Here is an 18,430-nt window from a genome sequence, read left to right as displayed (position 1 = left end):
ATGAAAGATTTCTTTGGAAAACTGAGCGTATCAAGTAGGTTTCACTTAGTGGAATGATAACTGGTTGCTGCCAGCCCATGCCTATTTATCATGACCTCACTCTCCCACAGAGAATCTTGGCCCTCGCCAACTTGGACACCAAGCGGGCTAGAGCCCTGGTGACCAGACCTGCAAAGCCTCCTTGGGAAGCATTCTTAGCTGGGAACATGGCTCGGGTTAGAAGTGGCACTACGATGACCACAGTGGATCAAGCCATCTCCCGTGTCCTGTGACCTGGGGAGGTTGATGATCCCAGAGCCAGTCTGCCTTTCTGTCATGGTGCAAGGAAATTGAGGCAGCTTAAGTATGGGTGGTAAAGAAAATCCTGGACAACTGAATTGTACCCTCTTCTGTACCCTGCCTTTCTGTTCCCCAAAAGATGACCACACAGTGGCCTCAGACCTGGGCGTTGCAATAACACATACTGCCCGCTAGGATGATCCAGAGCTTCCTCCTGAGAATTTTGCTTCATAGTATCTGAACCTGTGAACTGTCTGGTAAAGGGCGGGCTACTGTCCAGAACACCTTATAGACCATTGCCACTATTCCCAAGCCCTTTCAGGCTCTAAGAAGCAGCAAAGGGACATGTCTGGTCCCAGGAGTTTCCTTAACTGGCTGGAAGGCTGCTCCCACCCCATTCCCACCCCATGTCATGATTGTGAGTCGAGCCATATTGCATGACTCTGATGAGCTGAGTTACTCTTGTTCTCCCAGGCTGACTGCTCTCAGCTGGGCCTCACTCCACCTCAGTGTTATTTTCCTGGGGCTTCTAAAGGCCTCTTTCCTAGATGTTTAAAATACTTTTTAGAGTAATTTCGACTAAAGGTACTTTTTTTTTTTTCACTAAACTTTAGGCCAGTACTGCCCAATACAGCTTTCTGTAGTGATAGACATATCTTGTGTTTGCCTGCCCATTACAGGAGCCACTGGCCACATGGGGTCACTGAAAGTGACTGATGTGACCAAGAATCTGAGCTTTGATTTTATTCCATTTTAATCCGTCTAAATGTAAATTTAGTCCCATTTGACAAGTCGTGTCTGCTGCATTATCAACTAGATCCTGTGCATGCACTCTCTGAGCGCAGCTGGCACGAGTAGCGAGGAGTTGTGCACTTAGAACGTGCGCTTGGGCAGACCTTTCTAACCCTGTGATACATGTGACATTCGTGTTTCTGAGCCAGGTCCATGTGAAAGTTTCTGTAGAAAGGGGGCAAAGGCTGAACTGAGCCAGAAACTCCTGTGGATGGAAGCAGCGCACTTGTTACAGCAATGGGACTGTAAAAAGAAAAAGATGCTTCAGAGGCAACTGCAGCTAGTGACAGACATGGGAGCCCAGCTGGACTTGGACAAGGGATAGAGAAGAGAGGCAGAAGGAGATGCTAGCCCAGTGCAAGAAGCAGCAACGCAAGTTGGGTGGGGGGTGGAGGGTGGAGGGTGGCAGGGAGGGCTGATGAGTAAAGAGCAAGCTAAAATTTGCAAAGTGTTTGCACTTGAAAAGTTAGAAACCACATATAGGAAGCAATTAAAAGGGCTTTCCCTGGAGGCAGAGGGGCTGAAAGCCTTCTTGAAGGAGGGAAAGGCAACTGCCTCCAGGCCTGCTGAGGTCCACAGAAGTCAGAAAGGAGACGGGACCAGCAGGGTCAGAACGTGGAGAGGCTGAGTTCCTGCGTATGCCAGGGAGGCATCTCACTGCAGATCCTGTCCAGAGCCCGGTCCCGAGAGCAGCCCCACAGCCCAGAGGACCCTCTGCATAGCTCACTATCAGGGCCATCCCATCTTGGTGAATGATATAGAGGTGGCTCCTGCTCCTTTAGAGACATGGGTGATCTATGCTATCCCCTAGAGGGGCAAGGCCCATGTTCCTGGAGAAACCCGTACCTTTGGCTAGCAGCCTTGCTGGTCAGAAGCAAAGATCATCTGAGCAGCAGGAGTCCAAAGCCACAGAGCAGCCCTTACTGGACATGGCTGGACACAAGCTGCCCCTCTAGGAGCCTCTGTGTCTTGGAAGGTGAGCATGGGGTAGGGACCACTAGGACAGGACAGCAGAAATTAGAAGATGCTGTACCGATAACAGAAGGTAGAAACTGTGCTGGAGAGAGAAAAGAATGACATGAAAACCAGGCTCCTACAGCTGGAAGATAAGCTTCTGGCTAGGGAGAAAGAAGCAGACTCGAGAGAGAATAACAGGTTTGCCCTCTATCCATTCTTAAACAAGTGGAACTGAGTCATCTCAGTCCCTGATGACTTGATTGCATAACCCCCTTTCCTCCTAGCAGGCTGGTAGACTCGGCACCAGGAGAATACCACGTAGCCCAGGTGTGCCCAAGCTTACAAGCCCAGTCTGGCCTGTACTCGGGCCGTGGTGTTGCTAGGTGCTGTGTGAATGCGAAAAGAGAAATTTTCCATACAGAAACCCCCAGAACTTCACCAAGAGGACTGCTGTGGCTTAGACTCAGGTTTTCACTATCTCTGTCGGCAGGAAATCTGTGCTTGTCTCACGGGGCCCACGAAAGACTGCCCTGAACCCCATTTCATTCCTTTGGGGTCTCTGAAGGTCTCTGCCTGCCAGCTCCAAGCACCTTCCTTTAGTCCCACTGTGTGTATTTATTGAAAGTGTCCTTGGCGCAGATCTACTGCTTCGTGAATTCTGTGAGAGCCCCAAGAACTGACTGGGACACTCGGATGTTGGCCGCAGAAGCCAATGCCTTCTAGAGAAAGCTGAGCTGAGAGGGAGTTCTTAATTCCACCAGCTGGGCAGGCTGCTTGAAAGGCCACAGGTGGAACTGGCCTTCTCGCTTGAGGACTTTGGCTGGCAAATGCTCTATCTCAAAAGCCTGGGATATAGGAAGGCCTTTCCCAATATTTTCCATAGATGGACCCATGTCCCTGAGTGGCTTAAAACAACACAGATTTAATATCTTACAGTTCTAGACGCTACAGGTCAGAAATAGGTTAAAATTTAGCTAATTTCTTGACAGCTTAGTTGCATGTTAGCTAGAACTGAGAGCTAAATTGTACTCTAATCGAGGTGTCATCAGGGTTGTGCCCCTTCCAAGGGGTTCTAAGGAGAACCCATGTACTTACTTTTTCCACCTTCTAGAAGCCACTCACATTTCTTGACTCGTGGCCTCTTCCACTTTTCAAAGCGTCCAATGGCTGGCTGAATCTAAGGCTGTGCCTCTTCTGCCTCTTTCATTTAAAAGGACCCTAGTCTGTACAATAGGCCCACTAGAATAGTCCAGAATAATCTCATTATCTCACAGTCAGCTGATCAGCAGACTTAATTTCATCTTCAACTGTAATTCCCCTTAGCCATGTAACATAATATTCACAATCGGGAATTAGAACATGAATAATGTTTTACCAACTGCCATCGAGTTAATTCTGACTCATATCCACCCCAAAGGGCAGAGTAAAACTGATCCCTAGGGTTTGTGAGGCTATAAATCTTGATAGAAGCAGAAAGCCCCATCGTTCTCCTTTAGAGCAGTGAGTGGGTGGGTCTTTTAGCTGCTGGCTTTCCAGTTAGCAACCTAGAGTGAAATGCAGATGAATACAATACCAACTGCACCACCATGGCTTCCCAGAACAGTCTTTAGGAGGTCATTAATCTGCCAACCACAGCAGTGATCTGGATGTTTTTTATCTCTGATACATTCATGATCACATATCTTTGGTGTATTTAGGTGTGTATTTTTTAAAATATTCTAATGTTATATGCAATAAAAAAGTGTACTGCTATGATTTTATAAGAAATTGATCAGATCGTTTTACCAGCACCCAAAACAAGAAATAGAACCCTCCTGGATTCCCCACACATAGCCAGTATCCTGACTTCTAACTCCTTAATTTTGCCTGTTTTTGCACTTTATATAAAAGAAGCATACCATCCGTCCTTTCTTACCATATGTTGTTTGTGAGATTCTTCCATATTGTTGCTTAGAGCTATAGTTATTTCATTTGCACTTTATTTTTCATTCTCTTGCCTGCATTTTTCTACTGCTATGAAAGTTCTGGGTCAATGCAATATGTTTGTATGGAATGGAATTTTTTAGATTTTAAGATATAATAATGTTTACCTTTTTATTGACATAAGAAACAATGTGTCTTGTGCAAAACTCAACTACAACTCTTTTTTTTAATGAAGTTTTTATTGTGAATTAAGGTTTACAGAGCAGATCATACTTTAACACTCTGCAATTCATACATATTTTGATGCCATTCATTCATTACAGTCCTCTTAATATGCCCTCCCTTAGTCCACGACTTCCCTGTTTTCTGTGTCCTTTTCTCCTCCTTTCCTAGCCTTCTGTCTTTGGGTGAATGCTCCCCATCTCATTTTAACGGTTGACTTTTCTAACACAGTAGTGAGTTGAAGTCCAGACCCAAGGGAGCACGGTCTTAGGGGCCCTACCAGACGCTGTCTGACCAGTAAGCCTGGTTTCTTTTAGGATTTTGATTGACAGGTTCTTCTTCTCTTTCCAGGACTCTCTAGTGTGATTTTATGCAGAGCTGGTGGTGGTGGCACCAGGTATCACCCCGTTCTTCTGGGCCCAGGATTGTGGAGACCGGTGTTCTCACTGTCCCTTCGACTAAGTGTTTTCCCTGTGTCTGTTTAACTGCCACCCCGCTGCTCTGCCCTGGACAGGGAGAGATCAGTCCTTGCACCCTAGACGGCTGCTCAGAGACCTTTAAGACCGCTGCTACTTACCAGATTAGAATGTAGAGCACTGTCTTTGTGAACTATGATATGCTAATGGATCATTTTGTCCCCTGAAACTATTGTGATACCACTCCCCCAAAGCCCAGTACCTTATTCCTTCAGAGTATCTGCTTATATTTAAGAAGTTGTCATAATTTTGTCCTCTGTTCGCCCCACCACATTCATGGATATATTTGCAGTAAAAGTAAATATACAAATACTCTCTTTTAAACACACACACACACACACACACACACACACACACACATATATATGTTTGTAAAAGTCTCCTATCTGTTCAGCCTGTGTGTATGTCCAAGTACTCACTTGTAGATTCCCCAATCCCCCACTGTTGTAGGAATTTGAATCTAACAGTGTTTGCGTCTGTAGTTTCTCACTCTTGCAAACTACCGGTGTACTCGCCTGCCTGCCTCCATCGTTTCTCCTGTGTGTTGCATTCCCCTCCGCCCAGGCTATCACTTGCCTGTGTTCTAGCCGCACCTCCCCCCCCCTCCTTTCCATCCTCTGCAACCATCAAAGAATGTTTTTATTTCCATAAGAAAACTTACAGTTGATTTTTATAGTGGTGGTCTCATACGATATCTGTCCTTTTTGTTTTTGACTAATTCCACTCGGCGTACTGTCCTCCGTGTCCATCCCTCTGTGAGGGCTTTGCAGGTGCATCGTTATTCTTCGACGTTGCATAGCATTTCATTGTGTGTTTATTGCACCCAAGTTTGTTCATCCATTCTTCCACTGCAGGGCATTTAGATTGTTCCTGTTTTTTGCTATTGTGAATAATGCTATGATGAACATGGGTCTGTATCTATTTATTTGTGTCATAGTTTTTATTTCTCGAAGACACATACCAAGTAGAGGGATTGATGTGTCATGGTATTTCTCTTCCCAACTTTCTCAGGGTGCACCATACTGCCTGCCACAGTGGCTGCACCATTTCCCAGTTCCTCCGGCAGTGTATGAAAGTGCCAGTCTTTCCACACCCTCACCATCATTTGTTGTTATCTGTTGTTGTTTTTTTTAACCTTCCAGTTAATTTGGGGGGTGAGGTCGTATCTCATTTTGATGTGTATTTCTCTAATGGCTAATGATTAAGAGCATTTCTTCATATATTTTTGCCCCCCTGAATGTCTTCTTTGGTGAAGGATCTGTTCACATCCTTTGACCATTTTTTAAATTAGATTGCCTATCTCTTTCTGTTGAGATACTCAATTTTCTGTAAATTTTAGAGATGAGTCTCTTGTCCAGTATGTCATTGTCCAATATGAAATTCCACAGCCTTTAGCTTCTCTTTTGACTCTTGGTGGAATCTCTTGACACACACAATTGTCAACGTTTTCGGAGCCCCTAGTCATCCATTGTGTTCTGCTCTGAGTGTGTTCTCCATTACTTCTGTGAGGGCAGTTACATACTTGGCTTCACATAGTCTCTTAATTGTTCAGCAGATAGGATGAGCAATCTTCATTGTATCTGCGCTCCAAGCAGCCAAAAGTAGAATTCCACCTCCACCTAACACAGTGTACACACCTAGAATCAGTCTGTTTCCCATACTAGAGCCAGAGTGACCATTTCAAATTTCATGTCCCATTTATTTGACAGCCCTACTCTAAACCCTTTGCTGCTTTTAAAGTTCCCATGACTTCTTTTTCTCTATTTTTCCCTTAGTGCCCCATGAGATCAAATGAAGTCAGATGAGACATATTTGTGCTTGATACTAGAACATAATGCATAAGATAAGCATTACTTAGATTGGGAAAATTAGAATCTAACAAGATGCCAGACAAAGACGTAGTTGGGGGGATAAATATCGACATGTGTTCAGGACAGAAAGTATGGGTTCAAAGCTCATTAGGGATTTTTTTGTTGGTAAAAATACTTGCCTGTCATAAATCACTTGTGTTGTCTTGGCAGAGATTCTTTAAGAATTGTTTGTCAGGAAATAATGTGGCCCAGGGTAGCCTTGGTCATGGAGTAGATAGTGACACCTGCCTTTCTCTGCTGAGGTATTCACTGTGCATCAGGCAGCTCCATAAATCAATATGTGTTTCTTCCTCAGTTTTTCCTTCCAGTGATGACCTTGGAGTATAGCAGGTGACAGTCTCACTAAAGAGGAAAATGTGTGCATATATTTTAAGCTCTGGTCATTCTTGTTTCTTAGATCCCTGCCGGGATTCACTAGCAGGGAATAGCTTTTGGAATGCCCCAAGGTCTCACATTCAGTATTACGCATTGATACCAACCATGGGCACATGGTTCCCAACTTACTTCTGATTGTCAATTGTGCTTGCAGAGCCGAGCTACAGAGGCTTTCTGAAGAAAACACATCGTTGACAAATGAATTGGGAAGGATTCAGCAAGAACTTAAAGTTGCAGAAAGAACAAATGATGTACAGAGGTAAAGGCTTGTCCAGGTTCAACTTAGGACCTTTGAGCTTGTGACCCAGTTTTCACATAGCAGAATGAGTGGTTTCCTCTCAGTAAAGTGAGTGTAGAAGTTACTGAGATAGAAAGTGGGGCGTATTCTCAAATCAACCTCACTTTCCAGAAAGCCAAGAGTGGATGAACCTAATTGGTCTCTGACCATGACATGACACATATGTAAAGGGCCCTGGCCTACCTCCACATGCAGGCAGCCCCTCTCATACCTGAATGCCTGGTCTCAGACGTAAAAGGTAGAACACGTATGTATGTGGCAGCATTGACCACCCCACAGTGAGCAGCTGCTACACCCATCCTTCTTACCTCTGCCATCGTGGCATACCACCTTATTCCCTGTATGAAAGTACTCCGCATCACACCTGATGGTGAGGACAGGTGGACATAGTTTAGTACAGTGAAATGATCCTAGGGCCTTCCTAGACAAATACAATATCTATGTTCATGACTCAGTAATAATTTCAGGTGGACTTTTCACCACGGTTTATATTTGTATGTAGATATCGGCATTAGGGGTAGGTCTGGGCCCTAGGACACTGAGGCAGGAACAAGGGACAGGGAGTGGAGTGCTAACACTGGTCAGTGAGTTTTCACTGCTGTAGCCATATCCAAGGGCAGTCTGCCTTTTGATTTTTCTTCCAAATAAGAAGTTCAAGATAAAGTCAACTCTGACCTGCTGCGAGCATGGAGCATAGTTGATGGAGTAGCCATGACGGTCAGAATATGGATGGCAGGGGAAGGTACCAGCGGGGATTTGCATCATTACAGTTCTGAAATCCAGGAGGTCTTCCCTTGAAACCATTTTCTCCTAAGTTTACTACCAGACTCCATTCCCAGCAGATCGCAGTGAGGGTAAGATGGTTTGTGTTTGTGTTGCTGGGTGGCTAGTTCCATACTTTGCTAAATCCGTAGTAATTTGCTTGACTAAGGATTGCCACGGAGAATGCTCCTTTTGTACAATCTGGCAAAATCTTGCAAGCGAAAACTAAACCCACTCTCATTGAGTCTGTAGAGGGTTTCTAAGACTGAATCGTTAAGGGGTGTGGGAGGCTATACCATTGACCTTGGCAGTTACCAGCACAAACCAAGGTGACACCTGGCTTTGGTTTCACCCTCCCTGCTGAAAATTTTCATTTCCGCCTCAAAAAGAGTCACCTGACGAATCCCATCTGACCCTAGACCAAGGATGGGACCAGCCTTGTTCGCATGTAAAATGCATTGGAAAGGGGATTATTGGAGATGCAGTTAGTTTAAAATTTGGCACCTTGTCTTTTGATCTCTCTTAAGTTCCATTTTTAATTTGTTCCAGTTTTTAATACTTTCTGCTTTCTTTTCTAAATGTTCTTGTCTGTTTTACTTTGTTATTGTTAGTTGTTTCTGTTGTTTTTAAAGTATGTTTTCCTATAGATGAAGTCCAGAATAGGTGCATCTATACAGACCCTAACTGGATTACTGGTTCTTTGGGAGTTTCACACAGTTGGTTAGAAGGAAATGGAAAGCTAATAACGACGAGTACAAGAATGAAGAAAATGTTCCAAAACTGATTGTGGTGATGATTATACAATCTTGATATGATTGAACTATTGAATTGTATATATGTGAATTATGTATCAATAGAACTTTTTTAAAAATTAAAGAATCGCCTGAGAACTTTGCTAAAATATTGATTGTGATTCAGTATATTTAGGTCAAAAATTCAAATTATCAACAGGGGTTGGAACTGGAATGAATCGGTTTGAAGTCCTAAGGGTAAACTTTCCTAAATTCTTCTGGCTTTAGGAGCTTGGGATCAAGATTGAACCATCACCACTATTATCAATCATAGCAGTAGCAGTAGTGTAGAGGGATCTGGGCCGTAGAATATCAGGGGAGGTAGGGGTGGGCCTTTTTGTCCAAGCCATGGTGGACTGTTACTAGAAGAAGAAAACACATTAATTGGCAATGATATTGTTAATTTTGCTTTTTCAACAGGAAAGAAATTGATATTTTAAAGAAAGAGAAATATCAGGCCTGCCTTGAAATGGAAATGATCAACAGTCAGGTTTAGTATTACCACCTGATGTGAAGCTAATGAACTTTTCTTTCTCTCTTTCTTTCTTTCTTTAAAAACTATTTTCGAATATTATAGAGGACTTTGTTCCTCAACGATTTCAGAATGCAGTAACTACCTCCCTTGTCAAAAATCAGAAAGTTCGTGTGGATACATTACTGCCGTCAGGGACACCCCATTTTGGTGCTGCCAGCCATCCTGATAATTCTTAGAATCACATGTGGCATTTATATCATGTCTTCTTGTCTCTTTCTCTCGGTCTATTCTTTATTTTGGAGACCATGGCACTTTTGAATATTACATGCAATTGTTTTGTTCCGTGTCTTGAAGTTTGGGTTTGTCTAGTCATTGATAATAATTAGATTGAGATGAGGCTTCTTTGGCAGAAGTACAAGAGTAAGAGTTGTGCAGTCATCAGCACCATCAATGTCAGAACTCTTCCTTCTTCCACTCATTGTTAGCTTCCCACTTCCCGCAACCTTCCTGCCATGCCCCTAGCCAACTATCACTCCAGTTACTGTCTCTAGAGATTTACATAGCCTGGATTTCATACACAGAAAATCACACAAAGCACAAACAATGACAAAGCAAAACAGAGAAAAACCTCAACCAAAAGAAAATATAAAATGTTAGAAACTGCCACCAGTTAGAACCTCCTTGGGAATTCAGCCAGTCTCAGCCAGAATCTTAACAGTGAGACACACTTTCACATAAACTAACAAGTACTAGCAGACCCCTTAAAATCCCCTTTTTTAATTTATCAGAAAACCACTATAACCAGAACACCACTTATGATTATTTCTGTCACCTAAATCCTACTCATGTATTCCTATCTCCTATTCCTTCTACCCAGTCAGCTCTATCATTTCTTCCTCATCTCAACAGAATACAATTTCCAGCCCCTATCTGAACTTTCTCCACTAACCCAAAGAGCAAGTCCTGCCCCTCCCTCCTCCACCTACTCACACACAATCCAGAACCTTACATACCATCTACAGTTGGATCACTATGCCATGCAAACAACAGTCAGCAGTAGTAACCACAAAAAATCAAGATAAACAAAAGTCAACAACTGAAGATTACGCAACTTCATTGGAATACACAGAAAGTGAAGACCTTAAATTACCAGAAAGAGAATACAGGTGAATGATGTTTGTGACCATACAAGAGATTTGGGGATCAATTCTGAAAAAAGGAAGAAAGTGTGATACTAAAAACCTCACACCCCAAAGAAACCGAGAAACAAAACAATGAGATAACAGAATTAAAAAACATTGTATGAGAACTGAGCAATACCGGTGTTCATCGCAGCACAGTTTACAATTGCAAGGAGTTGGAAACAACCCAAATTTCCATCAACAGATGAATGGATTAAAAACCTATGGTACAGATGTGCTTTACATAATTGATGTATGTATGGATTGTGCTAAGAGTTGTATGAGCCTCTAATAAAATGATTTAAATAAAAACTATGGTACATTCATACACTGGAGTACTACACATCACTGAAAAGCAGTGATGAATGCATGAAGCACCTTGCCACATGGGAAAAACTGGAGAAAATGATGCTAAACAAAGTAAGCCAAGCACAAAACACAAATACAACATGAGTCCGCTGAGGTAAACTTAAAAAAATGCAAAAGGGATATAAGGAAAAAGCTACTGTATACAAACATTCCTGGGGTGGTAGTATGGCAGGGGCCAGACCAAATCCAGGGATACATATGTTAGACAATTAAAAAGGTTGGGGGGGGGGGAAGAAAATGAAATAAATGGGTAGCTGGGGAACAGGGAACTAACCCATCCAAAGGGAGGGTCTTGTTCATATCGTCGCCGGGAAAGAAGGACCAGACTTCTACCCCATGCTCCAAGATGTGAATGCAACATACTGGCATGAAGCAAGGAACCAGTAGAGAGGTCTGAGGGGTTGGCCCCAATCCCAACTACATGGACAGCAGCCCTTGCCCCCAGAAGAAAGTACTTCAGAGGATAGCATTGAAGCTACAGCTCCGAGAGAGGGACATGTCTGATCAGAGCAAATCGAAGCAAATGAAGGGGGAGGAAGAGAGACTGGAGCACATCCTGGCCCACCAAGCCTTAAGGACAATATCCCCACTAAGAACAGCCAATGCACAGAGAGGACCATATGGCTGGTCCCACTATGAGACAGGACATCCCCCACTGACCCATAGCCCTATAGGGGACAACACTGGAGACACAGTGTGGGAATTAGACCGATCTGACCCCACCACACTGAGGCAAAACATGAAGGGCATGCAACAGAACAGCAAGGGAAGCAGAGCAAGGAAGTCCCGAGGCATTATCAAAAATAGACTTTGGGTTCAGAGCATGGCACCCCATCAGGCTCAATCAGCAAACACTCGCAAATGTCAACAAACAGACCTTGAACTATTGACAGGCTTTTCTTTTTTTGTCATTTGTTTTTTGGTGGTGGTGTCTTGTTTTCTTTTGTTGCTTTGTTTTGTTCTGTCTTGTTTTTGTGTATATTATTATCTCTGCAGGTCTATCTAGATAAAATAGGTGGGATAAACAATCTGGAGGAGAAAACAATGGGACTGACAGTTCCAGGGGGACATGAGAGAGGGGAAGGTTGGGGAAAAGAAGTGGTTAACAAACCAAGGGACAAGAGAACAACAAGTGATCCAAAATCAGTGGTGAGGAGCGTGTAAGAGGCCTGGTAGGGCTTGATCATGGGTAATGTAACCGAGAGGAATTACTGAAACCCTAATGAAGGCTGAACATGAACAAGAGCAAAGTAAAAGGAAATAGAGGAAAGAACTGCAAGGCACATAGCATTTATAGAGCTCTAAATATAGGCATGTACATATGTAAATATATTTATATATGATGATGGAGAAATAGAACTATGCATATATTTATAGGTTTAGTATTAAAGTAGCAGATGGACATTTGGCCCCTACTCAAGTACTCTCTCAATGTAAGAACACTTGTTCTATTAAACTGGCATTCCATGATGCTCACCTTCCAGACACAATCACTGAAGGCAAATGTGGTGAAGAAAGTCAATGGTGTCGGCTATCAAAAGATATAGCATCTAGAGTCTTAAAGGTTTGAAGGTAAACAAGTGGCCTTCTAGGCCAACCAAAGCCCACATGGAAGAAGCACACCAGCCTGTGTGATCATGAAGTGTCAAAGGGATCAGGTATCAGGCATCAAAGAACAAAAAATAATATCATTGTGAATGAGGGGAGTGCAGATTGGGGACCCAAAGCCCATCTGTAGGCAACTGGACACCCCCTTACAGAAGGGTCACGGGGAGGAGATGGGCCAGTCAGGGTGCAGTGTAGCAATGATGAACATACAACTTTCCTCTATTTCTTAAATGTTTCCTCCCCACCACTATCATGATCCCAATTCTATCTTACAAATCTGGCTAGACCGGAGGATGTACACTGGTACAGATAGGAACTGAAAACACAGGGAATCCAGGATAGATGAACCCTTCAGGACCAGTGGTGGGAGTGGCAATACTGGGAGTGTAGATGGAAGGTGGGGGTAGAAAGAGAGAACCAATTACAATGATCTACATATAACCCCCTCCCTGGGGGATGTACAACTGAAAAGTGGGTGAAGAGAGACGTTGAACAGTGTAAGACATGACTAATAATAATTTATAAATTATTAAGTGTTCATGAGAAAGGGGGGCAGGGAGGGAGGGTAAAAAATGAGCTCATACCAAGGACTCAAGTAGAAAGCAATGTTTTGAGAATGATGAGGGCAACAAATGTACAAATGTGCTGACACAATGGATGTATGAATGGATTGTGATAAAAGTAGTATGAGCCCCCAATAAAATAATTACCCCCAAAAAAGAACTGAACAATAGAATGGAAGAAAATGAAAATTGAATCTATGAACTTGAAGACAACCATGCAGACTTCAGCAAATGAGAGAAACAAACAAAAGAGTAAAATAATCTGAAGTAAACCTGAGGATGATGTGAGAAACCATGAACAGAAGTAATGAATGTCTTGTTTGGAATACCGGAACAGGAAGAAACAAACAAATCTACATATAAATTAGTAAGAGAATTTGTGGAGGAAATTTTCCCCAGTACTATAAAGGAGGAGATAATAACCATTCAGGAGACAGAGAGAACTCCAAGGAGGTTAGACCCGGGGGGTGGGGGTAGGGGACATGTATAGGAGGGCATCAGGACATATGATAGTCAAAATATTCAACTTCAAGGAAAAGGAGAGAATCTTGAGAGCAGCTAGAGAGGGAAAAAGTCACCTTCAGAGGTAATCAGATTGGAATGAGCTCAGAGCTCTCAGCAGAAAATATGCAGGAAATAAGAAAATGGAGCAACATAGATCAAACTTTCAAAGTAAAAACCTGCCAACCAAAATCCTGTATCCAGCAAAGCGATATATCACATATAAAGAAGAAATAAAGGTATTCCCAAACAAGGAAATAGAGAATTCATAAAAACAAAACCAGCATTGCCGAAAACACTAACCATATCTCTATGGTCAGAAAATCAACAGCACAAAAACATTATGAGATCGCCACAGTCCGTGCTTCTTTCCAGAAGTCAACACACTAAAACAACACCCAAAACAGTAGATCTAGACGGGAAACAAGGACATGAATAGATTCCTCCCTCCCAAACACAGATAATACAATATGATAGTAACTCACCTGCATTTGGAATTAATACCAATGAAAATCAATGGGCTAAATACCCCAGTCAAAAGACAGAGTAGCAGACTGGATTAGGAAACAAGATCCATCAATTTGCTGCCTTCAAGAAACACACCTCAAACTCACAGACAAAAACAGACTGAGAGTCAAAAGATGGAGAAAAAATTACTAAACCAATGACAATGAAAGGAAGACCTCACACAAATAGAAAACTACAAGCCAATATCTCTCATGAACATAGATTCTCAACAAAATCCTGGCCAGTAGAATTCAACAACATATCAAAATAATAATAATACTTCATGCCCAAATGGGATTCATACCACCATATAAACAAAATATAGAAGAACCAGATGATCATATTGATGGATGTAGTAAAAGCATTTGACAATATCCAACACCCATTCCTAATAAAAACAATAATTAAATATAAGGAAATTCTTCAATATACTAAAGTCCATGTCTTAATATCCAACAGCCAGTATCATACTGGATGGAGAAAAGCTGAAATCATTGCAATTGAAAATGGGAACCAGACAAAGATGCCCATTATCCCCACTTTTATTCAGCATTGTGCTAGATCCTAGCCAGAATCAAAAGGCAACAAGAGATTAAGGGAGTGCAATTGGGCAAAGAGAAATTAAGCTCTAGTTATTTGCAGATGGTATGATTTTATAGAGAGAGAAAAACACAAGGTCTCCACAAAACCCTGTTGGAAATAATTGGAGCTTGTTTCAAATAAGCACCCATCTAAGTGAGATGTCAGTAAACTCACCTGGAAGAAGCACACGATCATCGATGATCCAAGGATTATCAATTATATAAACCAGATCTGAAGAAGGGCGTGCTGTCAGAGCTGAAATTTGTGAAATTCTGGTGTTCACAAAGCTATGGCTGACAGTGGGAGCCCAAAATACATGTTCAGGTTCTCCACAGGGAATAAGCCTCCAGTGGCCCCCCTCTGACTATCACTGAGGGATAGGAATAACCTGGTTATCAGGCAGCTGGTATTGGAAAGACGATTATAGTAAATTAAAATGATAAATAGGGCTTGAATGGTTAAAATCTTGTTATTTGAGCTCCCTTTAGATACACTTTGACTTTTATCTAGTTTTTAATATTTTCTGGGATTTGCTGTTGTTTTCTAGATTAGGTCTTATCTCTGCTGTATTTTGTTATTTTGGTACCTTTCTTGATTCTCTGTTATGTATCTTTCTGTGTTTGGGGGTTTATCAAACCCAGATTGGGTGAATCTGTAGAGGTAATAACTGGAGTAAGAGTTCTTGGGGTGTATTGATGGGGAGGAAAGAGGTAATGGGGAGCTGATATCACGTAGTATGAAAAGGAAGAAATTGATTATATGCAGTAATTGCACAACGCTGCTTGATCTGATAGAGCTATTGGTATGATGTCTGGATTATGCCCTAATAAAATGATCTGGGAAAAACATAAATTTTAAAAAATCAATTTTCATTTACATCAGGGCTATCACATTTTTAACAAAACTCAAGTGAATATTCCCAAATTAATTAAGTTTTCCCACAAGTTTACAGGAATGCTGCTGCTCCACATAACACAATACTTTTTAGCGTTTTAATGAAGGTCGGGAAGACCTCAAAGATGAATTCAAGGCAAGTCACCTCAGAAGGCTTTGGAGACTCTCTTTCTGGGTTTCAAAGGAATCCTCTTTATATTTTCTCAAGGATGATCACAGAGACTTCTCAGGAAGACATCTGAAGAGAATGGAAAGCTGCGCTGGGGAGGAGGAAGAAGGACAGGAAAATGTACCACGGCGTGTGTTCTGTTACGGCGCCATACCTGCTCCTCCTGGAGGGTAGCAAGGACTGTCTGACGAGCTCCTCATTGGGAACGACCCATCCACCTGACGCAGCCTTATCTGCCTTCCACACTGCTCTGTGTTCCCAAGCTCAGAGGACATTTAAAACGAACATGATTTGCATCCCTTGAACATGACAAAACTCCCATTTGACATGACATAAATTGAAGAGTGAGAATTCTTTGGGAAATGAATAGAAAGATGAAAACACTTCAGAAGCATATAGGCATAGATAAAGATATGACATGAAACAGTAGCTTCATATTTTGATAGTTTTGTTTAATTAAGGTTTCTTTTTTTAATCATTTTATTGGGGGCTCATACAACTTATCACATTCCATACATACATTCATTGTGTCAAGCACATTCATACATATGTTTCCATAATCATTTTTAACAAGTTTCTATTATAAAATGCTTTTATACTTACCCTTGTGTGTGCGTATTAAACCTACAAGATAAAAATGATATGATTCTGCTCATTGCTGAACCATAGGTATTCACACCAACGTGGGAATACCTTGGAACTGTGGTTGATCTCTCCCCTGAAAACTAATTGTTGTGAGAAAAAAAGAAAGGCAATCCAACAAAAATGTAATTTGATTCTTTTAAATTGTAATTTATTGAAAGATGCTCCTGACCAGTGGTTGACAGTAACTGAAATCTCTATGGTGAAAAACTGAGAAATTTTCTAGCAACTGTTGGAACACACGGCCATTTGTGTATACACCAAGAGGACATCTGTCAGACACTCTAATTTCCTGGCCCAGTGGTACTGAGAATATCAACAACTTACTGCCAGATAGATTTGGATATCAGGGACAGGTCAGAGGTCCTTTTGAAGAGATTCATATGCTTTAAGTTTCTTCCTCCCCCCCCCCCCTTAACACGATGTTTTAAATAACTTAGATAAAAGTGGGAGGCCTTCAGAACAGTGGTTTAAATGTTCTTAATGGTCTAGATGTATTCTCACTTCTTCTCAGGAATAAAGCAGAGTTCTCAACTTCAGCATCATTGCTGTGTGAGACTGGATAAGTCTGTATAGGGGCTGTCCTATACACTGTAGGATATTTAGTAGCATTTCTACATGTCAGTAGCCACCCCTACCTACCCCAATTATGACAATGAAAAATGCCTCCAGATGTTGCCACGTCCCACAGTGAGACAAAATTACCCCTCATTAACCACTGAAAGGATCTGCTGGGGCTTCGTTTTTGTTTTCAATCATTGTTTTACCCTTTTTTGCTCTAGAGTCAGAAATACAAGGATCAGTTATCTCAGCTCAACCATAGGATCCTTCACCTGGGTGAGGAGGCCTTTGTCCACAAGGCTCAAAATGAGAAAAATCAAGTACCCGTTCAGTTGCTGACACTGAAGATGGATCGGGCTGGTCACCAGGTGAAAGAGCAGGTGAGTGGGCAGTGCAGAGTGGGAATATGAGAGCAACAACTTAAAGATATGGAGACATACACTGCCCCACACATAGCCAGGAAGCCTAGGGGAAAAGAACATGGAATATCATAGTTTTTTATAAATCTGCTTTATTTAGAAGAGTAGCATAAAGGAATTAAATCTTAAAAAGAGAGTGAATTCCTACAACCTTTCTGAAAAGACAAGTTGAAAATATAGATAGCAAGAGCCTCAAGAATCTCATTATAAGAAGTGAAACTTCACTGTTTGCAAATAATATGATTTTATATATTGAGAATCCTAAAGGGTCCACAAGAGACTAGCTGGAAGTCATAGAGGAGTTTAGTAGAGTAGCAGTATACAAGAGTAACAATTGACTTCTTCTATACCAGGGATGGGGGTACAGAAAAAGATACCAAGGAATCAGTATCCTTTGCAAAAGCTGAAATACCTGGGAATAAACTTAACCAAAAACCAAGACTTGTACGAAGAAAACTATAGAACATTACTATAAGAAGCCAACCGGGATCTACACAAATGGAAGCATATTCCGTGTTTGTGGATCAGAAGACTCAGTATTGTGAGAATGTTGATACTATCTAAAACAATCTACAAATAAAATGCATTGCCGATCCAAATTCTAACATCATTCTTCAAAGAAATGGAAACACTGATTATTAACTCCATATAAAAAGGGAAGAAACCCAGGATAAGCAAAGAACTCCCCAAGAAAAAGAACAAAGCAGGTGATCTCACATTACTTGACCCCAAAACCTACTTATACAGCCACAGTTGTCAAAACAGTCTGATACTGGTATACTGATACATGCTCCCTGTCACTAGCCACCCAGGAAATGCGAGTCAAAATGACCATAAGATCCCACCTAATGCCCATAACTAGCCCAATTAAAAAAAACAGAATGTGAAAGGGAGGATAGGGCGGAGGTAGGGGGAGGAATGAGGAGCTGATGCCAAGGGCTCAAGTAGAAAGAAAATATTTTGAAAATGATGATGGCAACAAATGAACAAATGTGCTTGACACAATGGAAGGATTACAGTAAGTTGTACAAGTCCCCAATAAAATGATTTTTCAAAAGAAACAGAACAACAAATGTTGGAGAGTGTGTGGTGAGATAGGAACTCTTATCCCCTGCTGGTAGACTGGTAAATATGTACAGGCACTCTGGAAGGCAGTATGGCGATACCTAAAACAGATGGCAACTGAACTACCATATGATCCAGCAATACCATT

General features: G+C 41.9%; 1 pseudogene; it reads left to right on the top strand.

The window, feature by feature from the left end:
• The window catches only part of LOC142436509 (ninein-like protein), a 91,232-nt pseudogene extending 74,024 nt beyond the window's left edge, over window positions 1–17,208 (top strand).
• Window positions 17,209–18,430: the final 1,222 nt, after the last annotated feature.

The sequence above is a fragment of the Tenrec ecaudatus genome, unplaced genomic scaffold, assembly GCF_050624435.1.
Source record: "Tenrec ecaudatus isolate mTenEca1 unplaced genomic scaffold, mTenEca1.hap1 Scaffold_377, whole genome shotgun sequence".
NCBI classification, from domain to species: domain Eukaryota; kingdom Metazoa; phylum Chordata; class Mammalia; order Afrosoricida; family Tenrecidae; genus Tenrec; species Tenrec ecaudatus.
Note: the sequence above shows the minus strand (reverse complement) of the source record. Positions and strands in the feature narration are given on the sequence as shown.